The following is an 8357-nucleotide window of genomic DNA, read 5'->3' as shown; positions in this document are numbered from 1 at the left end:
TAAGGGTTTTAGATTTGTTTGATTGTCTGGCGCCATGCTCAGTATCAGTATTCATTGTACAATATTCTTTTGTATTTTGTAGATTTTACTAAGTCATACAAAATAGATACCAAATGAAAGTAAAAACGAACTTTTTTTTACATGATAAAGACAACTAAAGCCTTCGCGTTGGGCGCCATTCTGAATCTTAGTTAATTAAACTAAGTTATAAAAAACTTCTTCACGAAGGTTATATATTGTATGGCACGCCACATAATTAATTGGCTAGCAAACAGGAATTAGAACACATAGCAATCAGAAATAAACATAGCAGAAAAAAGGCACAAACAATATCCCTTCTATAAAGCTTTACAGGACCTACATTACTACCTGTAAAGCTTTATAGAAGCAAATTTGTTAGTCGGGAACAACAATGTCCTAAGGTATTTTATGGGAAGACGTGGTTTTAACAGTTACAATGAAAATATTTTATCAGATTTGAACACAAGACGTTCCCAAAATTATCTGAGACCTAAGAGCAGATGTGGTAATTGCCAGGGGCCTTCATTTGATATAAGCTTCCGTTATATTACGCAAAGAGAAAATGTTTTTATACCAGTCTGGAACGAGATTTAATCGAGAGCAGAGAAGAAACAGTTTTTAGGTTTAAAAAGTCATGAGGCGATAAAAAAATTTATTGAAAATAAAAAATATTTTCATTAAAAAAATTAAAAAATTCTGCATGAACAAAAAATCCATTAAAAGTGTGTGCATAGTTGAAAATTGAAATAGCTAATCAAATAGTGAAAGTTGTAAGAACTTTAGGAATATTAAAAAAAAAAAATGTAATGCACAAATTTTGCATTGATTTTTTTAAAATTTTTTTTGCAATAAGAATTTTATTCGATGCAAAATATTTTTGTTTGATTTTTTTACAGAATTTTTTTTATTTGCAAGAAATATTTTTTTTAATTCAAATGCATTTGCTACAAATTTCAGTTTAGTATTGAAAAAAAATTGGACCACTCATAAAACAGTTAGCGGACATAAAGGAGATAGTGGTCATTAAAGTTTTTGATATACATATATGTATTTAGTTTATAATAATATTTCATTCTAATATTTCGTTCAAAAAATTTTCCGTATTTTTATTATGAAAATTTGAAAGCATTGCTAATAATGTGAAAACGATGTCTATACAATTTATCGAAAACATTCCACTTATCAATCTTTTTTATCCTATATCAAAAAGTTAAGCTAAGTTAGGCGATAAAAAAAATCCAAATGATTTTTACCGTTATAAAATAGTCCACCAAGCTACCGATGAATTTCAAAGCTAATTGTTCATCAAAAATCATTCAAAAAATTATATTATTTTATCTAACAACCCAACAAGAAAAAACCATCCGTCGCGTCATCTCGGTCGATCGTCCGAAACCAATCGGACCTCACTCATTTCAAAAGAAAACCATCTGATGAAAGAATCGTTGAACCGATAATTTGACAAATCCCAGCTCAAATTACTTCAATTCAGACACAAAGCCCAAAAAACTCGATACTTTTTTTTAGTGGGGCCAGTCGAACCGAGAAAAGAGAAGAACTGGCGGCCAACAACATTTGGGGTTTAATTACCCATGCATCAGTCTCTTCAAACACATAAAAAAAAAATCAAAAATGCCACAGACCAAGCAAACCGTCCAATTTATTGATATAGGTCTATACTTTTGTGTTTGTATGAGTGTGCTAACAAAGAACCGTTTACGGAACTTTTTTTTTATTTTTTTTTTTTTTGTGAACAACGAATTGGAAAAATTTCAATACGATGTCATATGATCCACCTTGACACCTATTGGCTTACTCCAATTTGTATTCCTTTTAAAACACGCAAACGTGGCATACGGCCAAAGCATAAAAACCTTAACGCAAAAGGCCTTTACCCCAAATCTTTGCTAATTGCTGCTAATACTAATCGACGTAACTGCTACCGAATTAGTTTATGCCGGTATTGTCTCCGTTACTGTTACAGTTATCTGCTTTTCGGTTGGCCAGCGGTTGTATCAACTTTCATTTTTGGTTTATTCGAAAAAAAAGCTGTCTTTTAACATGTGGATAATTTTTTTACCCTTCAATTAGCACGTGCTCGGCAAGATCCAGTTTTTTATTTTGTGTTCGTTGGTGATTTGAGATTTTTTGTGATATTTTTTCATGTAGAAGAAATGTTTAGTTCTTCTTTTTTCTTTTTTATTTCTTCTTTGAACTGTTATCTGTTTCGTTTTTTTTTTAGCTATGGGTGGTATTTAAGATTGGAAGGTGGGCTAGTTAAAATTTGACCTTCAAAAAATTGAAGTTTTAAAGGGAAAAGCCTGGAATAGTCAGTTTATTGACCGTTTTCATACTAAATAGAAATCAAGATTTTCAATACATTTTCAGTTTTCATAAAATAAATTATGCCAAAGCGTTCTCAAAATCCATTTCCTAATTTGATTAAGCAACCGAACATACCTTGTATAACACATTCGTCTATTTGAGTATAACAGATAGGACACAGAAGGATAGAAGACCGTGTAAATTTGGGGCAATTACTTATGTATGTATGTCGTTTTCTATTGACGAATCTCAGAATGAGATTTGTGAATCTGACAGCTGAAAGGGAGGGTGAAGAGGGGAAATAGTGGATAAATCTCAGATTTCATGATCTATTTGCGTCTTGAGATTCAAAAAAATGACAAAAAAATGAATCTGAGAATCAGAAATCTGAATCTGGATTTTTATCAAGATTCTCGCATACAAACACACGCACTTTCACACACACTCCTCTGTTTGACATTTGTCTGAACATTTGATGTTGTTTTATTTTTTTTATAGGTACGCTCAGATTTCGTACACAATTACAAAACTAGATTTCATATTCTATTTGCAGTGGAAATTCTGAAATTTTTACACAAAAATCTCAAAAGTCAATAGAAAACGACATTTATACAGATTGATTATTTTTAAGCCGAAAAATGAGAAAACGTTAAATTGGGAAAAAAGTGTCTCCAAGCTGTTTGTGTTGTTTTTACTGAGAAAGAGAGAAAAGTCTCTTAATATCTATTTCATTTTACATCAATGTGTTATAAAAGGTTTGTTCGTTTACACAACCGAAAATAGACAAGTGTATTTCGAAAAAATTGAACGTTATGCTACGTCTTCACCATACCTAAATCTAGATTTAGCGTAGAAGATTTAAAATGGTGTTTCCACCGGCCGCATGAGATGATTTATAAGAAGATTTATTTTGACATTTCTACAAAAATCGGATTGAAATTTCAATACTTCTGGATGAAAAAAAAATCCTACTTATTGTGTTTTTTTTTTTCAGCTTTGTTAACTGATTCTTTCAATTACTTAGACCTTTATTTGATTTTTAACGCAAAAACATTTCAATATTTCGCGAAATCGTGAGAAAATTACAAAATAATAATTTTACATTTTGACATTTGATGATTTATAAGAAGATTTATTTTGACATTTCTACAAAAATCGGATTGAAATTTCATTACTTCTGGATAAAAAAAAATCCTACTTATTGTGTTTTTTCAGCTTTGTAAACTGATTCTTTCACCTTTATTTGATTTTTAACGCAAAAACATTTCAATATTTCGCGAAATCGTGAGAAAATTACAAAATAATTAAAATTTTACATTTTGACATTTTTTTTTTTCATAAGTTGTCAAAAAAGAAAATGAGTGCATTCAGCAAACCAAAATCGATATGTTTGATTTCCTTATTTTCAATCGATTTAGAAGATATTTATTCTAATTTTTGTTTTAAAGAGATTTAGCGTAAATCACCTTAAATATAGATTTGGGGTGGGTGGAGATGGAATTACATAAATTATATTAAGGCGATACAAGCGCTGGAGGCAGTAAAAAACTCGAAGTGTTATAATTTTAAATTTGACAACTAAACGCAAAATAGTTGTTCAACTATCAACAGAACACCTTCTTAAGAAAGATCAACTGTCAGACTTGTTTCACAAGCTCTTGGCTGACAATGACCGGATGTCAAAAAAAGTGGCTAGTTACAAAAAAATAATATAACAATGAACACGCCAACCTACAACCACAGCTCCTAGCCTGACTATGCAAACTGATAAACTCTCTAACAATAACCCGAACGCCCAACGACGCAAGACGTAATCCTTGAACAACATGAACTTCCTCCAAAACTCTATATACACACCGAATATAGGAAGGTACTAAGGTACCTCTTTATATTTATGCAGAACAAATAACAACCAAATATGAATGCATTCCACTGAGGCAACATAAAAAAAAAAAACCTGTAATTGTTTACAGACGAACCCAAACGATCGGTGTGTGTACACAAATCGTGGCGTGCGGCACTTCTTGGTTGATGGTCCTTTTGCCTTCCAGAGGGCGATCATCATCAGCGGATCGTATGCTTGGACATGGCCACACTGTGTCGTTTGGTTGATGGTTGTTGGTTCATGGTTCTCCCGCTTTACCCCTAATTTGTTGAATAAACAAAATTAAATTCTTTTGTTAACAAAACTCACCAAATTAGAGTTTGAGTCACACACAAAACTCCTCCTGCTCCTGGGCTCAATGGAAGAAAATGGTAATAAGGCTGACCTATAGCTCTGCTGTGTTGCAGCAGGGTTTACAACATTTTACAAGGAGCTCGATCGGTCGCTTGCTCTCACCTAGAGGCTGGCGATGATGAATATAAGAAAAGTGTGTTGGTTTTGGTTCAGACAAGGCATTGTTTACTTTTCTCATGAAATCACTATTTGCACTCAGGCGGATGGACGGCTTCCTTTTTTTTTTTGTTACTTGATTTTCGTTTTTGTCGCCGCCAGTCATCGCAGAAGTTAAATCAACAAGAAGATTTGTGTGTGTAAATGATGGATTCCAAGAAATAACAGATCACTCGAGCCGGAGGATGGTCACACCAAATATTAACTCAAATCATTACTTTCATTACACAAACCCGCCCGTCATTCTGAACCACCGACTGATCAATCTAGGTCAGAATCTGTCAAGATCTTTTGGAGATCTTAAAGACGATCGTGTGCTGCAAGCTCTGCAGGCTAAGTTATTACCAGGCCATCTTCCACACAGTCATTTAAAATACCAATTCTAGAGCGCGAAATATCGACTCTAAATCTCTTGCATGATATAAAAATTATATCAGAAAGTATATCTCAGCGATACGATCGTGAAATTGAAGGACACTGCCAATGAAGTTTACGATCTACAAAACTTCTGCAACACGTATCGTTGCGTGTGTTGTCGCCTCTATAAGATCGTTTTGGCCTCCACACTGTGTTCGTCTTCGACTTATCGTTCTTTTTTTTTGTTGAAGACCCGTCGCTGTCGACGATGAAAAAAAAAAGTCTTCTGGATGCGGTGCAGCGAGACGCAAAGTGATGGCAAATAATGGAGGCATTGGTCGAAAAGCATGCCACCGTCAGTTGTAATTAATCGTTGCACCGCATGCATTTTTGAGGTGGCAAATTCGCTCTGCCCAGCAATAATTAGTCTTCACTTAAGTTCGTGTGTTATTTAAGATTTTATTTTATTTTAATATTTTTTTTTTCTCTCTGTTTTTGAGAAAATTAAAAAAAAGCCACACGTGTGTGTTTGTGTGTTGTGTGCACTTTCGATCGTGCGTCACAGGCCGCTGTTTTCACTGGATTCATTTTCATGTTGTTTTTTTTATTATCGCGAATAATGTTAAAGTTGTCCATCCGTGATTGACGGTCTAGTGATTGAATACTTTGAAGCGCGACGCATTGACCGGGGTTGATGTTCAGAGTTTTTTTTTTTTTTTTTTTGAAAATATGTATGTATTTATTTATTTTTTGTTTTAGGGAAGATGACCGGACGATGATAAGGGTTTTTAAACATGAATGTGAGGTTGTTGCTAGGGAATCACTGAAGCTTAACGGGTGCATGCAAAATTATATGCAGGTACTTGTTTAATTTACCCTAGTTTTTGATAGGAATATAGCGGCATCTACAAACCTTTTGGAAGCATATTCACTTTGATCAACATGTGGTTTTCAAAACCACACCGAATATCAACCCCTGTTTCAGAAAACCACAACACATTCATCGAACCGTCTCAAAATGTACACATAGCTGACAAAAGTGTGCACAAACGTTCCCGATGTATTTTTTTTTTCTACCATGTGAACATCGAAATCATAGAATCAGGTTAAGCTCCAGTGAGAAGTTGTTGGTTGGAGAAAATGAAAATGGCTAGGGGAAGAATTTTCCAGATGAAATCTTTGATAGTGTTTTTAGTTTCTTTCAGAATGAATAACTTACTTATTGAACACTTTGTATGAGCTTGAAAAAATAAACCAGTTTGAATGATCTTTAGGTCTGGACCTTCGACGTGACTCCCATCTCTGGCGAAAACAAGAAGTAGAAGGGGAACGACAACAATCTTCGGATACGGACTGATTTAATGAAATGAAGCAAGGGCAATGAATCTCGGATCTGCACGTGGAATGTTAGACTCTGTAATAGCCCAGAAGGCAGAAATAAGTCTCATCTTGATACCTGCATTTGTACTGCTATAATGTACTCTTCTGAGTCAATTGACCAAAATTTTACATTTCTGAAAATGAAGATATTGAAAAAAAGCCTAGGAACATAATGAAAAATGTGCGCAGCTCTTTCAAGATCGGTAAATACCTTACCGATGCTTTGATGTCAAAGAAAGTTTAGATTGTTGAAAAGTGCTGTCAACTTCTTTTCCCAACATAGTTTTTAAAGAATAATAAAAAGCTCTTAAGCGAGCTGCAGATGTTATTTGACTATCAGTGAAAAAGTGTTTTTTTTTTTTTTGCAGGTTAGAACCGTTTTCGACGTCACACCAGAAGACCAATAGACGAAGACAGCGAATGAGTTGGCGCACGGAAGTGAAAATGGATGGAGGCAGCTAGTTAGGGATTGAGAAGCTTGTTATGGTTTAAGCCTAAATTCACCGTAGATTAAAATAGGTACCTCTTTAAGGATAGTTAGATACAAAAGCGTATGTTTGGAAAATCAATTTTCTTTCCGACGCAAACTGTTTGATTTCCACCGAAAACTGTTATTATCGAAGAAACCAGTTTGATTGTGTCCAAAGCATTTTATTACTGCTAAAATCCTTTTTAACAGTATTTATCGATTAATAAATAAAGAAAAAAGGTCACCTTAAAATAAGATGATGCTGACATTAAATCCTACCCTCTTAAAACAATATTTCCGCTTTAAATAAGTGGAATCCGCATAAATTCTGTTAAATTTAAGGCGAACTTCATTTCATTTTAATATGAATTTTCATCTTAAAAAAACGACCAAAAATTAATAACCCAACAGTTGTAGGATCGATCCCCAATAGTTGCAAGTTATTTTTTTTATCCGCTTAATTTGAGAAGGAAGTCATCTTGGCAAAAAAACATACAGAAATCCTCTTAATTTAATACAGCCCCACTTGTTTTAATGTGGTCTTTTTTCTAGGATACAAAAGTTGTTTGGTGGATTATAAAAGCCATTGAATTGTCGGATAACTTATGGAACACAGAATGGTAGTTAACTGTCAGTGAAAACTATTTGATTGAAAGGCAAAATACGTTTAATTGCCAGTGAAAGATGTTTGATTGTAAAACTGTTTGATTGCAATAAAAGTCGTTTGATTTTGTTGTCGCTTGATTGCTACCAAATGGTATTAGATTATTAACGAAGATAACCCGAAAGTCAACTTTTATTATTGAAGCCTAGAAAATCTGATTTAACAAAACTGAAACCCGCACAAGTTACTTCATAAATTTTGATTCAGTTAACGAACTGTTCGGGAATTTCCGATATTCCGATTAATAATAATAATGATACCATGGAAGTAAGGCGCTTGAACTGCAATTCGCTCTTTAATTGTCTTAAGTTTCCAGAGCTTTTTAGAGCAAATTCCTTAGATACAGAAAACCTTGCTTAACGTACGTCCAAAATTATAATAATTGCTTTAATTTTCGTCAATCACTGCCGCTAAATACAAGCCACCCGATGTCCTAATGTTTTAAAAAGCTGCTTCAATTACTTTCATATTATAAACTCCTCTCAAATTAGTTTTAATTTACAATCCCAAAAAGGTCTTTAACGCAAGCGAACACGAATGTTTCACATTTAATTTTCATTTGGATGATCTTCATCCTCATCCTGGATGCATTTAATCAACAACAACCACCAGCATGAAAACTGGAATACTTTACGATAATTTTTCGGCAACGATAAACTCTCTAAATCGCTTTGGTACTAAAATAAATGACAACGCCTTAAGCACGCCGCGCCGCCATACAATATTTTTATTACCATCGCACAACA

Source organism: Episyrphus balteatus, chromosome 2, assembly GCF_945859705.1.
Source record: "Episyrphus balteatus chromosome 2, idEpiBalt1.1, whole genome shotgun sequence".
NCBI lineage: Eukaryota > Metazoa > Arthropoda > Insecta > Diptera > Syrphidae > Episyrphus > Episyrphus balteatus.
The sequence above is the reverse complement of the archived record's forward strand: the minus strand, read 5'-3'. Positions refer to the sequence as shown.